This window comes from Pinus tabuliformis, chromosome 5_2, assembly GCF_031772625.1.
Source record: "Pinus tabuliformis cultivar Carrire ecotype Pingquan chromosome 5_2, CPIR1, whole genome shotgun sequence".
Lineage (NCBI taxonomy): Eukaryota > Viridiplantae > Streptophyta > Pinopsida > Pinales > Pinaceae > Pinus > Pinus tabuliformis.
Window position 1 is genome coordinate 966650915 of NC_142306.1, and position 24265 is coordinate 966675179.

Genomic DNA, 24265 nt, shown 5'->3' on the forward strand with positions numbered 1-24265 from the left:
CTTGACCATAGTGGACACTTACTTCTTGACTGGGTTGTCAAGGCGGGGTGCCCCCATTTCTTTGTCAGGTTCGGCCCGGGGGAATGACTCCGTGAGAGATTACGTCCGCCAGTATTGCAGGGAAGGTTCCCAGCCGGGCAGAGATGGCAAGGTTGTTATCCGTGAGATTACTGACAGGTCTCTCAGGTCCATTCTGTATACTATTGGTAGGATGGCCGGAAGTGCATCTCTACATGTTGCTAACAGGTCTTATGTACAGCATGCCTTGGAGTGTCTCCAACCGAAAGTATTCAACTGGTGTGATGCAGTACTTGTTCAGATGAAAAGTCAATTGACCAAGGTAAAGGACGGGAAGCTGAAGAACTTTGGATTTGGTTCTGTTTTGACTGCCTTTGCCTTGGAGAAAATACCACTGATGCAGCCTCAGTATATTGCACTCGACCTGCCTTCTCCTACCGAACCATGCATGCAGAGATGGGTTGACCACATGTCTAGGCATGCTCGTCAATCTCAGATTACTTTCACTGATACCTTCTTCAGGTGGTTCGAGCGCCAGGAGATGGTCTATTCCGAGTATCCATATGTTGGCATGGATTTCCGAGGTGATCCGGATTTGGTGTTACCAGATGGCGAACAGTGGGGCGCTATTGGTAAAATCTCTGACCATATCACTGTTTACTGTTTTTATTCATAATGTTGCTGTGCTTTATTCTGTCAAGACTTTTAATCAAACTCTTGTGTGCATGCAGATGTTGGTCCTGTTCGTCCAGCAGTTCGTCCGAGACCGCCAGTCGCTGCCCCAGCAGGGGAGCCTGCTGGGAGGGTTATTCTTCACGACCTTGACGTGGCCAAGACCCTTACAGCTGTGCAGGAGCAGGTTGAGAGCCTTACTCTCGGTATTCCAGATGTACGGATTGACGAGTTACCTTTACAGTTGCAGCGGCATACTACTGGTGTGCCTAGACGATGGACTCGTCTCTTGCGCATGATTGCACAGGCCGTGACTTGCTATCATGAGCATCACTAGGCTAGGGTGCCCCCTAGCATTTTTGAGTTTTTGGGTCATATGACCGATTTTGTCTTGGTTACAGAACATTATATGTAAACCGTAAACAGCTATATATATTTTTGATTTTCGGAGTTTTATTTCAGTTTTTATGTGATCCATATGTGAAACATTGATGATGCTTCTCTTTTTATCAATTTTGCAAATGTCTATCTAACACATAGTTTGCTAATGAGTCGGTTAATGTGTTTAAGTTTCTGGAAATGTGTTGATATTGAATAAGATCAAACTGTCTTTCCAAGATTTTAACTCTTAGGAACTTGCGATAAATAGCTGGATTTCGGACAGAGTAGGTACCAGTGAGTTGCAGTACTACGAGTTGTGAATCTAGCCTGACGATTAGTCGGCGTATGCCATGGGTGATGGAATCAGAGAGTAGTTCTATCAACGCACTATACTCAACGATGTTATTCATTGATTGACCAATACATACCCCTCTGAAACTCACTAACTCGCCGCTTGGATCAAAAATGGCCCATGCTGCGGAAGATAGGTTCCGCGAACTACGACTCGCTCCGTCGGCATATCCAACCCACGGTTCCAATGGATTTGACATCTGCAATAAATGTAAAAAGTGGATTACTTAACCAAAATAAATACTTTAGCGAAAACAAAAATGTAACAAAAGCATACAGGTTACTATTAGGCATAGTAACGCTTGAGGTACAACCCGTTACGAGGTTGCGCCAGTGGAATTCCGTCATAATCCATTAACTCGTAGGCTCCTTTTGCTAATACCCTTTTAACAATATAGGGGCCCATCCATAGAGACTTAAATTTACCAGCTCCCAGTTTATCGGATTCTTGGTCATATAGCAAGACCAAGTCACCTTCTGAGAAGACACAAGGTTTGACATTTTTGTCGAACTGCGCCTTGACTCGTTTCTTATGGGCTTCGTTAGCCAAAGCGGCATCATGACGGGTTTCATCCAATTGGATTAATTCCAAGAAACGAGCCTCTTCTTCCGAAGTTCCGGGGAGGAGATCAATTGTGAGTTTAAGCGACGAAATTTCGCACTGGATTGGTAGGATTGCTTCCAGGCCATACACCGGTTGGAACGGTGTGAACCCAGTCGCATTTCTTACCGATGTTCGGTAGGCCCACAAAGCGGAGTACAGGATTAGGTGCCATCTTCTTTTGTGAACCCCAACCATCCTTTGCAGCATGCGCTTCAGGACTTTGTTGATTGCTTCAACTTGCCCGTTAGCTTGCGGATAATATGGGGTAGAGCTGTCGTGAGACAACCCTAGTTTGGCAGCTAATTCAACCATCATGTGATTGCGAAAATGCGATCCATGATCTGTGACTATGGCCTGTGGTACGCTGAATCTGGCGACTACATGATTGAAAAAGAATAGGGCAGCTGTTTCACCAGTATTATCTAATGTAGGCATCGCCTCGGCCCATTTGGTAAAATAGTCGACTGCGACTATAATATACCCATGCCCCCCGGTCGAGGTGGGGTTACATTGCATGAAATCGATGCCCCATTTGGCGAAAGGCCCCATAGCACCTATTGGCTGTAAAGGTGCGGGTGGTCTTCTGGTTTTGCTATCAAAAATCTGACATGCATGGCAACTTCTGACTGCGGTTATGCAATCTTTGAACATGGTTGGCCAGAAGTATCCTGCTCGTAAGATTTTTTGTGCTATTGCATATCCAGATTGATGCCCCCCACACGCGCCTGAATGACACTCATTCAGGGCTTTTTCGGCCTCCTCATGGGTAAGGCACCTCCTCAGAACTGTATCGATACCACGACGGTAAAGCGTATCACCGACGATCATGTAGTCTTTAGCTTGGTATCGTACACGTTTCTGTTCAGAGTGAGAGGTGTTAGGCCTGAACTTTTGGGTTTGGAGATAAACTATTATATCTCCATACCACTCATCATTTGCTGATATCAGAAACAAACTTTCGTCCACGATTGATTCTTGGGATGTTTCATCGTTGGACGACGATGGGAGATCGCATAATAATTCTACGAAAACCAAAGCTTTCTTTGATTTGGATTTTACAAATTCCAGATCAAACTCTTGAAGGATTGCTATCCATTTTGAATATTTGCCCCCCAGCAACTGTCACGACAGTATATAAGTCATGGGGCTGCAATCTGATAAAACGGTAGTCTTCCGAAAGAGGACATAATGTCGAAATCTTTGTATCGCTTGAACAGCAGCAAGTGCTAGCTTTTCAACGTAAGAATATTTACTCTCTGTATCATTCAAGTTTTTACTTAAATAATATATAGGGTGTTCAATTCCATCGACTTCTTGAACTAAAACCATCGCAATGGTTGTATCTGCTGCAGCCAGATACAGGTTAAAGTCTCTTTGATAGTCCGGGGCATACATTAATGATGCTTTTACTAGAGAATCTTTCAGAGCATCAAAGGAAGCTTGCGCAACCTGGTCCCAGACAAAAGGTACATCCTTTTTCAAAAGACGGGTATAACCTTTAGCAAGTTTTGCGTAATTTGGAATGAACCTCCTCAGAAAGATTGCTTTCCCTTGGAGTTTCTGAATCTGAAGAAAATTTGAAGGTGGAGGCAAATTAATGATTGCCTGAACCTTACAAGGGTCAAGACGAATCCCATCCTTAGATACTACAAAGCCAAGTAAACTGATGCAAAACACACATTTGTGCGGATTGAGTCTTATCTTGTAGTGTCGGCAACGTAGAAATATCGCTCTTAAATGCTGCGGATGATCAGTCCGCTTCCGCGAATGAGCCGAAAGGTCATCGAGATAGGGTTGAACGATGTTCTTGATGTCATGGAAAGCATAATTCATTGCTCTCTGAAACATCACTCCTGCGTTCTTTAAACCAAAGGGTAATTTTCGATATGCGAATGTGCCCCACGGACAAATAAATACAGTCTTTGACTGGTCCTGTGGGCGGATATTTATTTGATTATACCTGGAAAATCCATCCATAAATGAAAAGATTTCACATCTGGCGCATTCATCAATTATCTGGTTAATTAAGGGTGTAGGGTAGTTGTCCTTTGGACAAGCTTGATTTACATCCCTATAATCGACGCACACTCTAATTGTTCCTTTTTTTTCATAACAGGGACAATATTCGATACCCAATCGGTTAGAGGAACTGGGTAGATGAAACCATCATGGAGGAGCTTTTCAACTTCTGCTTTAATGGCAACGACTTTCTTGGGGTGCACCTGCCGAAGCCGTTGTCTTACTGGTTTGACATCAGGATACATTTTAATTTCATGTTCAACGATACTCGAGTCAATGCCTGGCATTTCATCATATGACCAAGCAGAGACATCTCTAAACTCGCGAAACAGAGCGTTATATATTTCCAGCTCTGAAGGGGAACAACCTTTGCTGACATAAATATTCTCTACAACATTTGTTTTAGTCGAGATATTTATGGCTATAGTCTCTTTAATATTGGATAAGTTTCGCTCGGAGTCCACCGTATTTACAGTATTTGATAGGAATTCAAAAACTGAAGGGTGATAAAGGTCATGTTGAGTATCTTCTTGACAATTCGGAAGAAGGGAACGATGGTGGCTATCATTCCATGGTGCTCCCTCAATCAACATTGATTGTAGGATTCCTTCGTCAGTCCCATGTACTTTCGACCAAGGATCTAATGGGGTACCATATTCTCTTGACCTATCTACCCAAACGCTTGACGAGCGTTGATTTGGGTTCGCCTCCCATGCTCGAAACATTGATTGCTACAATATTTCTATAGGGCTTGGGGGCAAAACCATTGCATGATCCATTTCGACATCGTCTTCTGAGATCTTCGTGGAAGATATCATGTTGCAGGCTCTTACCATTGCTACTTCCCCTATATAGAATGGAGGTGGAAGTGCGAAAGTTCCCATTAATGTGGGGTCTTTCAGTAGGCCTACTCCGATGTCTTGAAGCGAATGGTTGCTTCCATGGATCATGGGAATGCTTCCTGTAACTTGTGAACCATTAGGGAGGAAGTTTTGTTGGTCGACGATCGTAATCCCTCCTTCAAACGGGAATGCGATCTTCCTAAAATAAGTCGACACAACAGTTGCCATGGCGTAGATCCATGGTCTTCCCAGTAGGATGTTGTAGTTGAGATTCCCATCGATGACTTCAACATCTATTTCTACTGTTTTTCCTCCTAGTTCAACTTTCAAGTTATTAAGGATACCATACGGGGTATAGGTCCTTCCGTCGAATGCTTTCAACGTTGTTGAAGATCGCAACAAGGTTGGAGATCCTAAAGTTTTCCAGCAACTCATCGACATAATACATGTAGATGCCCCCTCATCAATAATTGTTCGGTGAACAGTTTTGTTGAGGGCTTTCACTTGAATAAGGAAAGCTAGTTGAACTGGTAACTAAGGATCATATCCTTTGTGATCAAAGGATACAAGATTGGAATCCTTGGGATCAACCCCACCAATAGCCGATAACAAAGCCTGCCTTTGGGATGGGCAATTTTGTAGTACTTCAAGAGTCGACATAGCGGATGGCGATTGGGCCAAATCTTCCACTATGTTATAATGCTGCGCCGCTCTGGCACGAGGATTAAATGTCGACTTGTGTACTACTCCCTTTGGCGGTTTTATCGTTAATTCAGGAATGATGGGCAGTACAACTTCTGTCGAAGTTGTTGTCGAACTACTTGGTTGGTCTTTACCTCTGTCGTTCGACAGCTGCGGATTCCCGTAATCTTTGTTCCTCGTCGAAATCAAAGCATCATTCTGCTGTTTTGAAACCGACAACATAAGCACTTGTGACGGGGAAGCATTTCCACTATCAACCAGATTTTGACCTGGATTGGGAAATGGATCAGTTAACACAGCTGAGGTTTGTGAACTTTTGAAGAACCTTTTAAGCTCAGCTTTATAGGGACAATCCCTCGTCCAATGATCCTCCTCATCACATATTTGACATGGATAATTTGGTTTCCCTTTCGCAGGAGGGTTTGAAGAAGTTTTTTGAGGGGATGACTCACCCTGTTTCTTCTTCTTCCCTTTGTTTTGCTTCTTCTTGCTTCCTGGTTGATTGGTTTCTTTGCCTTTATCTGCTGACACAGAATTTACTTCCGAAGCAAGAACTGCTTCTTTTGCATTTTGATCCGAATTCTTACGGGCTTTCTTAGATGAAACCTTTGTCGATTTCGCGTTTGCCGTGCCAATCACACCATCGCCGGCATGAGAGTCACTATTGGATTTAGGAGGAGGAGGAATTGAAAATTCCGGTCTAGGGGCGTCAGGTATTTTGTCGTAGAGCATGCCAAACTGAGTATAAACTAAGTCTAGATATTGCGAACGAGCAATAACTTGCTCCTCTGTTACGACCCCCCCTTTGCCACATCTTCTGTTATAGCAGGAAGTAACGACTTTATAAACTATTCGGCTAACAGTTGATCGGGAACATATGTTTTAACCATCCTACGACGACGACGCCATTCATGTATATGATCGGATATATGAGTGGCAGTTGTCTGTTTGAAGTTGGTTAATATTTCTGTTCCCGTTTCATACCTTATTGGTAATTGAAAATGGGTTAAGAAAGTCGTGGCTAGGGAGCTAAAATTGTCGAACGAGGCTCTAGGTAATTCAATATACCATTTTTCCGCTGGACCCGTTAACGTCCTCTGGAAAAGGCGAAGCCTTATCGAATCATCATTCAGGGTGTTTGATGAACACCACAGATGAAAAGTCATCACGTGATTTGATGGGTCTTCACCTGGATTTCCATTGAATTTAGGAATGTCAGATGGAAGTTTGTGAGGAATCGCTGGCCACCAAGGGGCGTAAGCAATCGGATCATTGGTTAACCGGTGTAAATCGAGTAACTCTAAAGTTGCCACGAATGGTAACTGTTGATTCAGGTTAGGTGAAGCATACCCAGGGTACGATGGAATCGCTTGAGCAGTGGGTCTTTGCATACCAGCATAATGTAATTGATGTTGGTATGACTGATACGGTTGGTGGACTTGACCACTGTAAAGCGGTTGGTTTTGACCGTTTTGAATATACGGTTGTCCACTGTTCGCAAAGATCTGCTGCTCAGAACCTTGGTACACTTGCTGGAATTGTGGTTGTTGGTATTGCACCAGCCATGGTTGTGAAGCCATGTTCTGTTGCGCTATACTAACCGTTGGACCAAGGTGTGGGGTAATTGTACCCGTTTGGACCTGTGTCGCCCCACCAGTTGGCGATTGCGGTTGTGACCCAGGGTCAAGGGGCTGTTGCATTACAACCTGAGAAATCTGAGGTTGACATACAACAGGCATCGCTTGAACTTGTGACACTGTTACAATAGCCGGTGTGGTCGGGATGTTCGACATAGGTACACACTGTTGCATAGAATATAAAACCCTTGGTTGTTGAGGTAGCATAGGTACCCAACCACTTGATGTAATTCCAGTATAACCTGAATACTGTTGTGAACTCCCGTATGGGTATCCTCCCGGAGGGGGTAATGAAAGGGCATACTGCCCCCCATACGGTAGCAATCCGGAACTCAAGGGGATTGTTTGTCCTTGTGGACTGGATTGCCCAAATTGACCTCCAAACGGATCAATCTGGTGAGTCTCAACATAAGAGTTGCCAGATGTTATTCCGGATGAACAAACTGGAATGGACCACACTGTCGAAATAGTCCCTTGGTGGACTCCTTCTAGCGGTTGTGAGCTAGTCGGGACAGATGGTATGCCGGCAAACATTGTCGTTGTGACGGCAGGGGTTTCTGCTGTCGCTGTGTCGTTCGACACAGTCCTAGATGTTGACGGTTGTTCAGACATTTTGAGTCTATCCAATAGATTGCCTAGCGATTCTACAGGAACTTCCACTTGCGGTGGATTAACTTCTGATGAAGGAAATAGAGTGACCCCGACTACAAAATGGGTTGTAGTACTTGCTTGCGGATCCTCTACAATTTCCTCTATCGCAATCAAACCCGGTGGAAGAGGAAGACCGTCAGGTCCGTAAAATATTTCCGGTGCCGAAGAAGGGGTTGAATCGACAGCGACAGTTGTTTGGGGAGCAAGACTCTATAAACCGGTTACAGATGGAACTGGTTCAGTAACGCAAGTATTTGCCCCCAGACTAGGATCAGTATTACTGTCCCTCTGTGGCTGTTGAACTTCTTCTATAGAGGCAGGGTTTCCAGAAATGTTTGGAGTAACCGGAATCTTAGATGTTGTCGGAACACTCGTTCTAACTTTGATAGGAGATTTTGAACCGGTTAAACGAGTTCGCTTTGTCCGTACTGTTTTCGATTCCGGAGACAAAGACGGTTGACTCGTAAGCCTCCGCGAACGACGGGGTTTCAATTGACTTTCTTCCACGATTGCGGATTACTCGATAAACCAAAATACAAAAAAGGGGAAATTGGTGTTTCCGAATTGAATGAATTTTATTAGACGCTTTAGACACAACTTTCTTTTTCACTTTTAAAGAGTCGAGAAAAAGCTAAAGATGACTCTAGTCTCCTTCGATGTTTTAACGAGCCCGAAGTGACAAATGCTCGGATGGACTTTTTCTGTTATAGAGTCTGAAAAAGGCCAAAAGAAACTACTCTGGAGTTCTAGGCAGAGGGTGTGCCAAACTTTTCGCAAAACCGCAGAATACTTTTTAAGGTACGGGCGATTGATCTTCGTGAATGTTGTGTTCACTGCATTGCGATCAGTAGGGCGGCCGACACAGTTTCCTAAGGATAAAGGATATATGCCTATAGGGGTCTCCCAATATATACGCAACGGTATGTGGGAGCACAACCCGTACTAGCGCTATCGTCCCTCAGGAGGAATCACCCACCTTCCACGAGATCGACAGTCACTAGGCTTAACGACGCCGGAACACGTCTCTAGCCTAGACCTCTATGTTGTGCGTTATGTTACAAAGCGTTGTTAAGTTCATTCAATTTATTTTAGGTTGATCTTTTTAAAGTTTTCCTTTCAAGGTTCACCACGAGATGTATGATACAAATTCCTAAATGCAGTCTAAAGATGATAAGCAAGGTTTATATCTTTTCAACTTTGAAAATCCTAGCTACTAAGGGAAAAGAAAGACACCATCTTTTCTCAAAGAGCAATCAGCACACTCTAATGCATTTTTCCTAAATCCAACATGCAAACTTATCAAATGCAAATGCACAATGCAGGTGTTTGTTTTTCGCTTTCTTAGTGTTGATGCCTACAAAAGAAAGCTTTTTGCACAACTTTGAATTTGCTTTTAAATGACAAATACAAACACGTTCACTTTTTCGAAATCAGAAAGGGTAGAAGAGATTACAACACTTAACGATTTTCGAAATAAACTTTTGTTTCGACACTTTAAAAGAGACAAACTCAAACCAATAAGCAAAAGTAAATGTATAATCAATCTGCAAACAGCCAATGAACTCTCTCCTAAGACCACAATCAACAGATCCGAATCAAGGGCTACAGGATGATTACTTCACTCATGCAAAGGAAGACTATAAATGATGCCACAAACACATAAAAACACTCACAGTCTTTTTGTACAAAAGGAGGCGGAATGTAAGCAAAGAAAAGGAGTTATCAGACTGGTACCTATGCTGGTTAAAGGCTGCAAAAAACAGAGATCAAAACAGGGAAACAGAAAACAGAGAACCCTAGCTGCACAAGGTCAAACTGGTTCAGGGCAACCTCAACACTGTGGGTTTGACATTCAGCGCAGGTAGCCTTCACGGGACCTGCGTTGAAATGCAGACTGCCTTCGCAGCAGTTGCGCTGAAGGAGAAACTCTCGTTTCTCCTGGGTTCTGGGTCACAAATTGCTCAAAAATCAACAGTTTCAGGCCAAATCAGAAACACAAGCAAGGTATAACTAAAGGGATGCTTTGAAGGCTACTAATATCTATCACAAGGATCATCAAATCATTTGTGAATCCATTGTTTAGATCATAGACAAGTCCAGCAATTGGATCAAAGCAGCAACTTTCTACTTTGCATCCGGGAAAGATGCAGTTCGATTGTTGCTGTCAAGTCTATGAAACAAACAAATGATAGAAACACAAATAAAATGACTTAAACAGATCTCCCCAGCGGAGTCGCCAATTTGTTGTGGGGAAAAATGCCTATGCAGGATGATCCTATCCACCTAAGGTGTGACAGTGCCTTAGCAACAAACGAGTACAGCTATACTGGTTTCTTCCTTTATGAAATATGAAAGAAGAGAGATCAATAGACTTACCGGTGTCTTCTGTTTGTCCCTCGATCCAGATCCTCTTTCCTTTGGATGTTCACAGCTACTTGCCTCCTCGCTCGCCCAAGAGAACAGCTACTTGATTCCTGCGAGATCACAAGAGAACAACTACTTACGACAAGAGAACAACTACTTGAGACAAGAGAAGAACACAACACAAAAGCAAATATTCATATTCATAAATGATTCAGGATTAGAAATAAATCAAATACACTAATGCAATCATACATCAAGAAAACATCAGCATATAGGAGAAACCAAGATAGCTTTATTGATGAATAACAAGGTTCAGGAAGAGATACAACCCAGAGGGCTCCAATCCAGCATCCCCTTCCCAGCAAATGGAATTCCTATCTTCAGCCCCTTCAAAGCATTAAACACCCAATAGTTCCAGTCTCAAACCAATAGCAATTCTTTGCAATAACAAAATTCCAGCATCTGGATCTCATGGAGGAGAGATCCATATATAGATGTTTGGTGAGAGGATGAGTCAGCTTGAGATGTGACTAGTGTCCTCTCCCTCTGTCAGTTCTTGAGTCCACTTGGAGGTTCTTGCTTCCACTTGGAGATTTGGAACCTCTTACTCATCACCAGTCGAATTCCCTGAGGCAAGTGTCATTTTGGAAGCTTCCTGGCTTCTGACACCTTGAGGAATGAGTCTGCCACATGTCCAAACTCGCTCAGCGCAGGTAGCTAGTGTTGGAGTTGACATTCAACGCAGGTAGAGAGTGGAGCCACTGACATTCAGCGCAGATGGTCAATGGAGCAGTTGACATGATCCTGAATTGACTTGTTTTTGAGCAGTTTCAGGTGGAGAACTTCTGTGAATTGCTGTGGTTTGTTAGCCTTGTTCCTCTAGGGGTAGGAACAACATGTTTAGGGACTTTGGATCCCTTAGATTATGGACATTTTATGCTCAATGCTGCAAGGCACAAAAATGTCTATAACACACCTTTTCCTTCTCCCCTGGGCTACCCTCCATAGATTGGTTTGCCTCTTCTAACTCCTCTTCTTCTTCTAGTACCTTGTACCTGTTCTGGCTTGTCTGATTTTCCTCATTGTTTTTTTTTTGTAACCTTTTCCCTCCTTTGCCTTTATTTCCCACCTTGAGAAAGCTATCAGTTTCTTTCCCTACTATGGCTTTCATTCTACTTTCTGTGTTGTTGAGAGGGCAGTCCCTAAATAGATGCCCATGTTCGTGGCATTTGCGGCATCTGAAGGGAACATGTTCATAGTCCACCGCTTGTACCCATTCTTCATCAAAAACTTCCAGGATCACTTCATCCGGTAGAGCTCCAGAGAGATCCATCTTCACACATATACAGGCAAAGGACGTGTACTTTCCCCTTCTAATGGCCTCAGATATTTTAACAAAACGCCCTAGTTTGTTTCCTATAGCTGATAATGATTCTGGTTGCCAGTAATCTAGAGGTAGGGAGTAGAGTTGTACCCACATCAGAACCGAAGTGAAAGTCTCTCGCTCCGGGACAAAATTCATCATCCAAGGCCGCATATAGAGCCCTGCTACTGCATAGAAGTAGGGGCCGCCTTCAAACACCCTGTCTTTGCCCTCAATGTTAGTGAAAACTACAGTGAAGAAACCCTTTGACCCAAGGTGTAGGTCTATATGCCCTTTAGGTTTCCAATGATTTTTAATCCATGCTTGTAGTGCCTTCTCCATTGGCCATAACCCCATGAATTTACAAATGATTGCGTATGTCATCATGTGATCCCTGTGCGCCTGCAGCATTGGATCATTTAATACTACTCTGGGTGTGATAGTAGTCTTAGGCTTACATGGACCATTTTGTTTTTTGGTTTTTTCATTCTGATTATTTTTCTCCATTCCTGTCTCTCTTCTGGCTTCTTCCCGCCTATTATTCTGCTCCTATGTGTCTCCGCTAACTTGTTTTCCTCCTCCTAAAAAACCTTTTTCAGCCTCCAACGGTTTCTTGCCGCGACTAGAGACTGCCTGACTGTAGGAGGGAGTGGATCTCCCCCCCTTATGCCCCTCCATGGTGTCCAATGCTTGTTTTGTTCTTGTAAACCCTAGCTCCTACCAGTCGCCCCTCTCGGTACTGCTTCATTCGCCAAGTAAAAAAACCTAAACATAAAGATATTTTTCAAGAATACTTTGATATCCTAAATAAATTTTGCAACCATTCTTAAATTTTCAAAGTTAATGTCTAAAAAACAAAGTTACTTGACATTGGGATAGAATCATGATATGCGATGGTGTAAATTGGAGGTAGTTCCTCTTTCAAGGTAATATAATTGCCTTGACTTTGATTCTAATTATAATTCAACTATAATAGAATTGCCTTGACTTTGATTCTAATTACTAATGACACATGTAGAATTAAATTAAATTTTGAAATAAATTAGAATAATATGATATTTGGCCAAAGGCATTTATATATAGATGAGGCATCATTGACTTTTTCAATCAAGGGCGAGGATTAAATGCGCTGCAAATATGTTTCGTCTAAAGCATTATCTATGGCTGGAATTTGTCCAACATCGCATTGTGACAAAGATTGTCTTGACATTAAAATCAATCATGGTCAACCATGGTCCAATGTCGCATTGTGACAAGGATTGTCTCAATATGAAAATCAGCCACGATCAACCTTGTTGCAACGTCGCATTGTGGCAAAGATTGTCTCAATATGAAAATCAACCAAGGTAAATCATGGTCAACCATGGTCACATTGTGACAAAGATTGTCTCATAGTCCAACGTCACACATGGTCAACCATAATCCAACATTGTATAATAATAATAATAATATTATTATTATTAACAATAATACACATTACATATTAGTAATATTAATTAATATTATTAATAATGATTAATAATAATAAAGAAACAATAATATTTAATAATTATTATTATTTATTATTAATTAATAATAATAATAATAATAATAAAATATAGTAATAATAATAATAATAATTAATATATTAATATTTTAATATTTTAAAAATAAGTATTTTAATAAAAATATTATTATTTCTTTATTATTAAATTATTATTATTATTATTTATTTATTTGTTTATTTATATTTATTATTCTTAATTAATTATTATTGTTATAACATTTCAAAATAATTATTGTGATTGCTAATTAATTATGATTTTTATTATTGATTAGTGTTATTTTTATTATTAATTAATATTAGATATATACCATTAAGGTTTATTAGCATTTGTCAATTACATATACTAACGTGATTGTGTTAGGGATTTCTATATATTTTGCTATAAACTTTGAGGTTTTTAGTATTAATCTCTTGGGTTTATTATCCCTTGGGGTTTTAGTATTAACCCCTCCACTCTCAATTCCCTATCATCAGCCACACCTCCAATATTCTTGACTATTAAGCCAACCCAACCATGCTTCTTGCCCAACTCTTTGATCACAAACACAAGATTTTGAAGAATGACAATTAGAATTCTTTTCTTGAGGTACGATAGACCACATTTGTCCTAGTGGACATTAATCATGATCATGATCATGATCATCATTATCCCTTTGGGTTTATAATATCAATCAATAGGGTTTATTAATCTAAGAGTTCGTATTCCTAGGGTATAATACTATAACCCCAAGGGATTATAAACCCAAAGGAATAATATTAACCCAATGGAATAATACTAAAAACCCAAGGAATTATAAACCCAAGGGAATAACATTAAACCCTAGAGAATAATTTTAAAGCCAAGATATATAAATCAAGGGAATAATATTAAACCCTAGGGATTAATAAACCCAAGGGTTTATTAATCCCTTAAGTTTAATATATCTTGGGTTTATAATATTGAGTTTATATACCTTGGGTTTATAATATTTCCCTTCGGTTTAATATTATTCCATTAAATTTATAATCTCTTGAGTTTATATTTATTAGTTTATAATATCTAATTATAATCCTTAAATTTATAATATTACTATTTAATTAATATTACTATAAGGTATAATTTAATTTATATTACATAATTTAAAATTAAATAATAATACATAATATTTAATATTAAATACTAATAATTAATAATAATAATAATAATAATAATAATATTTTTATTGCAATAAATTTGTTGTATTATTTAAAATTAAATAATAATTATGTGCTAGAAACCCACCCAACAGGTGATCGTTTCCCACGATTGATGGTTTCATCGAAGAAATGGGTGGAAAGTGGTTTCTCCTACCAATTAAAAAAACTTTAACAATTAAAAGAGAGGTAATGGAAAATTTTGACCATTCACAGATTAATATCTTATTAATTCCATGTACATTGAAGGATTCTCAACACTCGATGTATTGACCATGATATTCCTTGGGCTCTTCGCTCATTTCCAATGATATATGCATGAAGCATGCAACAACCATGCTTAAAATGATACAATTTTTACTGGCCCCATTCATGAAGCTGATCTTTGGTGTACCTTTCGTGCGACTCAAAAGAATACTAGTGGAGAACTACAACCATTAACATGTAGGCCACAAGAACCACAAACCCAACACAATGATATGAACGAAACTCAAACAGGGCCAAGACAAAATCCAAATGTAGACTACGGTGGGATAACGATGATTTTCCTATATAAATTTCAATTATTTTCCTATATCTATTTCTAGAAATAAAGATGATTTAGAAAATTGATATAAACCTACATCCCAAAATGTTCCATCCACTGATGTTAGAATCCAAGAGCAACCATCTCATAACCCTCATCCACATGAAGAGACAAATGTAAATTTTGAATGCATTTGATTCTTTTTCATTTTTTTCATTTATAATTATTGGAAATTAAATTTTAAAGTCTTTTATGACAAAGAGACCTTTGCATCCTCTCAGGTTCGCGAAATGCACACCATAAATTTGGAAAGACATTCTCATAGATCCATTCCACATGCTTCAAATTTTCGAAGGGAATCTCATGTTCTTGAAGATGAAGTACATGTTAGAAGAAATTTTACTCTCCCAAATGGTTTTCAACATGGTTCGGCCAGTAGAGATCATATTCATTTTGATGAAAACATGATTGTAGTGCATAAAAGATTTCGAGAAAAGATAGATAACTTTTTAGTTGTCCAAATGTGCCACATTTTCCAAGAATCATATCCCGGAATCCATGTTGTGAGACATTTTGAAGGACTTGTTTGCAGACGATGTAAGAGTGAAAGAGGATCCCATAATTTTTGTTGATATAATAACATGGATCTTGGTGAGCAACCTAATATTTTAAGAGTTCTTACTCAAGTTGAAGAAATGCTAATAGCACATGTGAATCCTATTTTTCAAGTGACACATGCTCGAGATGGGCGATATAAGTATAGTGGTCATACAATTAGCTTACCTCAAGATATTTCTACAATTGTACAAAGCCTTCCCCGACATGTTGAAGATATTGACTTTCTAATTGTGAGGAGACATGCCGCTCAGTCTAAATATTATGAATGTTATGTCAAAAGATCTCGAGTGATCGCTGCATTACTTTTCAAAATCCAACATGATCAATATTATTGAGATGTTGTAATTGATTATGATTCAGTGAATGCTCTGCCCGAAAGATCAACAAATCTCTCCTCCAGGCTTAAATTTGTTGATTTTGATATTGAAGAATCTGAGATCAATGAAACTAATAATGAAGGGTTTTCTGCTAAGCATTTTCCCTCTCATCCTTCTTCTTTTGTTGCTTGCCTACCAAACGAACGAAGAGAAGTGGAAGAAATTAGAGCATTTCTTGATAATGTTGATTCTTCACATGTTCAAGACATGGATTGGCCTAGTATTGGAACCTCTCCAGTGAATGAATATAATACAGAGGGGTTATTAGATATGGAATTCCCAACATTGTTCCCCATTGGTGATGCTGATTGATTGCAACCACGCATTTGTAGTGTTGAACTTCACGAGTATGCATTGCATCTTCTTAGATACTATGATCAAAGATTTGGAAGCCATCCTCGCTTTCGATATTACCTATTAAACATGATAATGCGACATCAGAGCCAAGCAACTGCTACAATTTTTGCAAAGAAACATTTACATGATAACTCACCTACAACAATTTAAGAGTTGCGTCACCAACTATTTGATTTACCAGATAATAAGTTAGCTGAGCATCTTATGCGGTTTGGTTCTTCTCTGAGAGGTACAAGGGCATACTGGACTAAGTGTCGATCTGAATTTATGGACATGATTACTCAGTTAGGATGTCCATATTTATCTTTTACTTTGAGTGCTGCTGACACAAAGTGGCCAGAGTTGCATAACATCATGCCCATACATTCACATTCTCGTTCTTCAAATGAGCATCATATGAAAATTGAGAATGTTATCCAGTACCCTCATATTGTTGCGACATTTATGCACCACAAATTCAATATTTTTCGAGAGGAAGTTATCCAAAAATATCTTAAAGCTAAAGACTTTTGGTACAGATTTGTGTTCAATTTTTTTTCTATACTTTTTCAACTTTTATTATGATTCTATTTATATTGTTTATAGTAACTATATCTTCATTTTGTTTTAGATATGAGTGGAAACATAAAGGTTCAGCACATATCCGTGGTTTCCTATGGTTAGAAGGCACTCCTAACATGGAAATACTTGATTGGTCAAATAGTTCTGATGTACAACTTGCAAAGATATTCTTCGACAAATATGTAACTGCATGGAATCTGTGTGACATACATCATCGCAACATAATGGTTCCACAAAGCCTCAATGATGACCCTTGCCTATTGAATACTGGTCATATTTTCTCTTCTAATCCTCATAATGATTACGAAGAATTGTTAAACCGTGTCCAAAGGCACACAAAGTGTACTGTAGATTCTTGTTTGCGCAAAAAGGGCACTATTCTAACATGTTGGTACAATGCTCCATGGGATCTTTGTGATGATTCAAGATTATTCATAGATGATCAAGGAAGAAAAAATTATGAGCCAACAAGAAATGATGACAGGCTTAATGTACATAACATTGACCTTCTAACAATGTGGCGTGCAAACTTTGATTTCCAACGAGTTCTTTCTCACTATGCTGTCTTGAAATATATTGCTACGTATGCATCAAAAGCAGAAAAAAGGTCTGAAATTTATCATCATATGTTAACTAGAATTTCAAATTCTATTAGCTCTAAGGATCATGCTTTATGTGCATAAAGAAAGTTTCTTGCAGAAACGATTGTTGACCGTGACATTGGAGCACAAGAAACATGCCATATGTTGCTTAAGACACCTCTTGTTGTTTGTAGTCAGAAATTTGTTTCCTTAAATGTTGGAAGAAAGTTTTTTAGGAAAATCTCAAGGGATGGCTTGCAATGTTCATCTGAGAATAATTTTGTTCAACATTATCAAAAGAGACCTTTTTTCCTTGAACATCTTTCTTTGATAGAAATAGTAAGATCTTGGACATTTGATAGCAAGCATAAACAAGATCCATGGAAGCCTAGATATGTTCATGCTATTGTTTGGGTTTGGCCACATTTTATTCCATTCCTCGTGAGGCTTTAGAGGAATTTGAAACCTTTTGCTGGGCAAAATTTCTCTTGTACAAGCCATTTCGTGACATTCCTGCATAAATTGGCCTTTTAGCTGAAATTATTATTGAAAATTGGAGGAATTTTTTATATCAAGCATGGCATGGTGATCAAAATCCATCAATTATAGACAATATTGAAGATGAAGAAGATGGTGATTTTTCTAACTAGGAAATGAATCTTGAAGATGATTTTCAAGAATGGCAGATTTTCTCTTGCTTGGTTCCACCAAATGATGTGAATGTTTCTGATCTTCACACCCTTGGTCGAAGGGACTTTGATATATCCTTTGATTGGGAAAGTCCAACTATTTCTGATGTTGTTGCAGAAGAAGCTATTAATTTGATAAGGAATGCAAAATCAAGGGGTGATATTGTTGACCTTTCAAATAGAACATTTGCATCTCCAAATTCTTTGTCAAAGAAACAACGACTTTCTTTTAAAATTGTCTTAAGGCACTTGGTTGAATATGAGATTCGTGAAGTTCTTCTTATGATTATTCAGGGCACTGTGGGCACTAGGAAGTCTTTCCTTATGCATTGTATTTTTGAAGCTCTTTCTAATTCGTCAAGTAATGGAAGAAGCCCTTTGCTTCTTCTTGCCCCAACAGGAATAATTGCTTTTAATATACATGCAAAAACAATACACTCAGCTCTAAAAATTCCAATTAAAGATATGCAGCCACTACAGGGGCAGTCACTTGCAGTATTCCAAGAAGAAATGTGACATGTTATATATATATATATATATATATATATATATATATATATATATATATATATATATATATATATAGATATATATATATATATATATATATATATATTGATTGATGAAATGAGCTTTCTAGTATCAAGGTTGTTTATGAAAATAGATGCTCGATTACGAGAAGAATTTCCAGAGAAAAAGAATTGTCCTTTTGGTGGCAGATCCATCATCCTTGTGGGTGACCTTGGCCAACTACCTCCTGTGAGAGATAAGCCATTGTATGTAGGTAATACAGCAGGGAAAGTCTTGTGGAACAAATTCAACATTGTTGTTACTCTTGACACAATCTTTCACCAACAAGGGAATAATGAGAAACAATATTGTTTTCGTAGAGTCCTCAATAACATAAGAAATGTAGAACCTGTTCTTGAAGATTGAGAGTTTCTTATGTCACGAGCTGATATGAGGTTGCATCCTAGAGAAATAGATTTATTTAATGCAGCAGTTCACATGTTTCCAACAAATAATTTGGTCTCCTTCCATAATAGGCATATGTTAAAATCATTAAATTCTCCAATTGCACGATGTGTTGCTGAGCATTCAAGGCATTCAGAAATCAGTGGTCAGTGTGTTATGTTGACATTAATTTATGGATTGAAGCTGGCTTGATGAATGGTGCACTTGGTTATGTTAAGGATATATTTTATCCGCCTACCTCTAAGCCACCTCAACTTCCAATGTTCACAACTGTTGTTTTTTATAAGTATGTTGGTGTTCCATTTGATGCAAGCAATCCAAACATTGTCCCTATCACACCAATGATAAGAGGAAATCGAAAACAAATTCCTTTGAAGATGGCATGGGCTCTTACAATCCACAAGTCACAGGGATTGAATTTAGAACGAGCATTAGTTGATATCAGGAATAAAGAGCAGCAAGGCCTTACCTTCACAACAATATCAAGAGTGAAATCAATAAATGGTTTACGCATTGCACCGCCTTTTTCTTTTCAAATTTATGCCAAGATGAAAAATAGCACATATGTTACAATTAGGAAGAAGGAAGAGGAGCGATTGAAGTCCATATTGCTATGACATACAACTAATAACATTGTGACTTTCTCTATATTATGTTTTTGAATTTCTTTTATTGTCCTCTTGATTTACTTTTAATATAATAATCATTTTCATATATTTATTAGATTAATAAATTCATCATATTCATAGTAATATTGGAGAAAGTTGTTTACATCATTTTTCATGTTGTTCAATTTACTTTTTTTTTTTAAAGTGCCTATTGCTCTTTTCTTTGCAACAGACCATTCAAACATAAACAATGAGTTATATGGACCAATCATTCAAAATCTTTTTGATAACTGGTTCATATTGATATTAATATTGTGGATTCATATTACATCATAAAATGAAAAAATAGAGGTTTTGAATACTGGCCACGGTTTTATTCTACTTCCACGGTTTTTTCTATTGTATTTTGAAATGAGGCTTATATTTGTAGAATTTTTTATATCATTTGGTTCATGTAACACTAGATTGTTTTTTTTCATGTAACACTATAACATTAAGTTTTTTAACATAAATACAAATGGGGTGTTATGTTTTATATATATATATATATATATATATATATATATATATATATATATATATATGTGTGTGTGTGTGTGCATGTGTGTATGCTTATTTATTTGTGCATGTCTTTATTGATTTTGCTTTTGTTTTTGTGTCTTTCAAATGCAGATATGGACAATAATGATGTCATCTATTATTCCAGAACAATACGCGATATTGTTGGAGCTATAAGTTTTCTTTCCTATGTTCAAAACAAGTTTGATAGAAAACATGGGTTCCATCCTGCATTTATTGATGATCATATTTGTGAGCTAGATCAAACAAAAACACATGTAAAATACTTGAAACATGTGCACCAAAGGGAGTCTAGGAGGAGAACAAGAAGGAATTGGTTGGAAAGTGTTAAGTATCATGATCATTATCATGTTGATTTGAATTGGTGTTGCTTTTGTCATCGGTCTGGTTGTGTTTTGGAAGAGGCCGCTCCATAGATGACTTTTGATGGAGTGTTTCAAGTTCAATTTTGTAGTGGAATTATTTGATGTAAAGAAAACAAAAAATATATGTTAAGACTCAATGTTCTTTCTTGTTGCAATGTTGGTTAAATTGAATTTTTTTTAAACACTAATGTTGTTTTTATGTACAAAATTGTATATCTCCGATCTTAAAATGTCCTATTATGTTGTTCTTATTTAAATCCAATGTGTGCAATTTAGATATGTTTTTTTCATTTATGTTGCTTTGCTCCAATGGTAGTGATAATATTTTATATCTTTCTCTTGCATTTGTGATTGTTGTGGTCTTTTGTGTGGATCCCTTCACCTTGTTCACATCTTTCATAAATGAAAATATTGTTTACATTTATAATATTATTGTTGGGATTTCATGTTCTAGGTGTTTATATCAATATTCTTGAGATTTATACAATTAATACATTCATGTATTGATATCAATGTATTTATGGCTTAAAATTTATTTATTGTCTATAATGTAGTGATATAAATGTGTTATTACTAATGTAATGATGAATTATCATGTTTTAATGCTTGTTTGAAATGTGGTTCTTATATTGGTTTTGGTTTATGTTTTTTATTATTGTTTTGTGTTATAGCATTATTTATGTTTATAATATTGATGCCATGGATTTAGGGCTTAGGTTCGGTTTACTATTTCCTTGGGTTTATAATATTAAATGATTAGGTTTACTTTTTCTTTAAGTGTGTAATATTAATAATTCTTTCGGTTCTTTGGTTTATTAATCCCCAATATTAAGGTTTAAATAATAGTCCTAAGGTTTAATATTAATCCCTTACATTTACAATGTTTATCCCTTCAATTTATTAATGTGTTGCTTTCATAATATTAACAATCCCTAGGGTTTATTGATCCCTTAGGTTTATAATATTCATAGTCATGTGGGTTGATCAATTCGTTGGGTTTAAAAAATTAATTCCTATTAATCCCTTTTGTTTTTAATATTGATCCCTTGCCATTTTTGATCCCTTTGGTTTCTAATATTTTTCCCTTGGGTTTATTAATTCCTTAGGTTTATAATATCAAATTCTTGGGTTTCTTTGTTCTTCAAATTTTTAATATTAATAATTCCTTGGGTTCATAATCCCTTGAGGTTTTAGTGTTAATCCCTTGGGTTTATTATTCCTTTGGGTTTATTATATCAATCCCTTGGGTTTATTATTCCCTTGGGTTTATATTATTAGTCCCTTTTGTTTAATAGTATTCCCTTAGGTTCATAAGCCCTGGGGGTTTTAGTATTAATCCCTTGGGTTTATAATATCAATTGCTTGGGTTTATTATTCTCGAGTCAAACATGGTTTATTATGATGTCAACCATGGTCCAACATGGAATTGTGATAAGGATTGTCTCAATATGAAAATCAATGATGGTCGATCATGTTTATTTTAATGTTTATAATATTTTCCTTAGGGTTTATATATGTTGGGTTTATAATATTATTCCCTTGGGGTTTTAGTATTAATCTGTTTGTTTTATTATTCCTTTGGGTTTCTCACATTAATCCCTTGGGTTATTATTCCCTTAGGTTTATAATATCGATCATGGTAAACCATTGTCAATCATAGCCACCCATGGTCAACCTTGCTTGAATGTCACATTGTGACAAGGATTGTCTCACCATGAAAATAAATAATAATCCCTTGGGTTTATTATATCAATCCCTTGGGTTTATTATTCCCTTGGGTTTATATTATTAGTTTGTTTTGTTTAATAGTATTCCCTTTGGTTCATAATCCCTTGGGGTTTTAGTATTAATCCCTTGGGTTTATAATATCAATCACTTGGGTTTATTATTCCCAAGTCAAACATGGTTTATTATGATGTCGACCATGGTCCAACATGGAATTGTGATAAGGATTGTCTCAATATAAAAATCAATGATGGTCAATCATGTTTATTTTAATGTTTATAATATTTGTCTTAGGGTTTATATACGTTGGGTTTATAATATTAGTCCCTTGGATTTAATATTATTCCCTTGGGTTCATAATCCCTTGGGGTTTTAGTATTAATCCCTTCATTTTATTATTCCTTTGGGTTTCTCATATTAATCCCTTGGGTTTATTATTCCCTTAGGTTTATAATATCGATCATGGTAAACCATTGTCAATCATAGCCAACCATGGTCAACCATGCTTGAATGTCACATTGTGACAAGGATTGTCTCACCATGAAAATAAATCATGTTTATTTTAGTGTTTGTAATATTTATATTTGGGTTTATGCATGTTGGGTTTATAATATTAGTCCCTTGCGTTTAATATTATTCCCTTGGGTTCATAATCCCTTGGGTTTATTATTCATTTAGGTTTATAATATCAATCCCCTGGGTTTATTATTCCCTTAGGTTTATAATATCAATCATGGTCAACCATGGTTGAATGTCACATTGTCACAAGGATTGTCTCACCATGAATAAATCATGTTTATTTTAGTCTTTGTAATATTTACATTTGGGTTTACAAATGTTGGGTTTATAATATTAGTCCCTTGGGCTTAATATTATTCCCTTGGGTTCATAATCCATTGGGATTTTAGTATTAATCCCTTTGGTTTATTATTCATTTGGGTTTATAATGTAAATAAGTTGGGTTTATTATTCCCTTAGGTTTATAATATCAATCATGGTCAACCATGTTTGAATGTTGCATTGTGACAAGGATTGTCTCACCATAAAAATAAACCATGTTTATTTTAGTGTTTGTATTATTTATATTTGGGTTATCAATGTTGGCTTTATAATATTAGTCCCATGGGTTTAATATTATTCCCTTCAGTTCATAATCCCTTCGGGTTTTAGTATTAATCCCTTAGTTTTATTATTCCTTTGGGTTTATAATATCAATCCCTTGGGTTTATTATTCCCTTAGGTTTATAATATCAATCATGGTTAGCCATTGTCAATCATAGCCAACCATGGTCAACCATGACTGAATGTCACATTGTGACAATGATTGTCTCACCATGAAAATAAATCATGTTTATTTCAGTCTTTGTAATATTTATATTTGGGTTTACGAATGTTGGGTTTATAATATTAGTCCCTTGGGTTTATTATTCATTTGGGTTTATAATATCAATCCCTTGGGTTTATTATTCCCTTAGGTTTATAATATCAATCATGGTCAACCATGGTTGAATGTCGCATTGTGACAAGGATTGTCTCACCATCAAAATAAATAATGTTTATTTTAATGTTTGTAGTATTTATATTTGGGTTTACCAATGTTGGGTTTATAATATTAGTCCGATGGTTGAATGTCACATTTTGACAAACATTGTCTCACCATGAAAATAGACCATGTTTATTTTAGTGTTTGTAATATTTATATTTGGGTTTACCATATTAGTGATGCAGGAGCATCAAGGCCATTTTTCATTTGTAAATATGTGATAAAAGGGGGGTGTCCAATTTTTATTATTTTATTAATTAATTTGTTATTTTTAATAAAATAGGAGACGTGAGGATTTTGTAAATATTCTTTTGTTAATTAAAAGGATATGAGAGAAAATAGAATTAGGTAGAAATTTTAGAAAGTAGAAATGCTATGTACGGGACTTAGTTGAGTCCACACCTAAAATCTATTTAAATTAGATTTAGTTGCAAAACT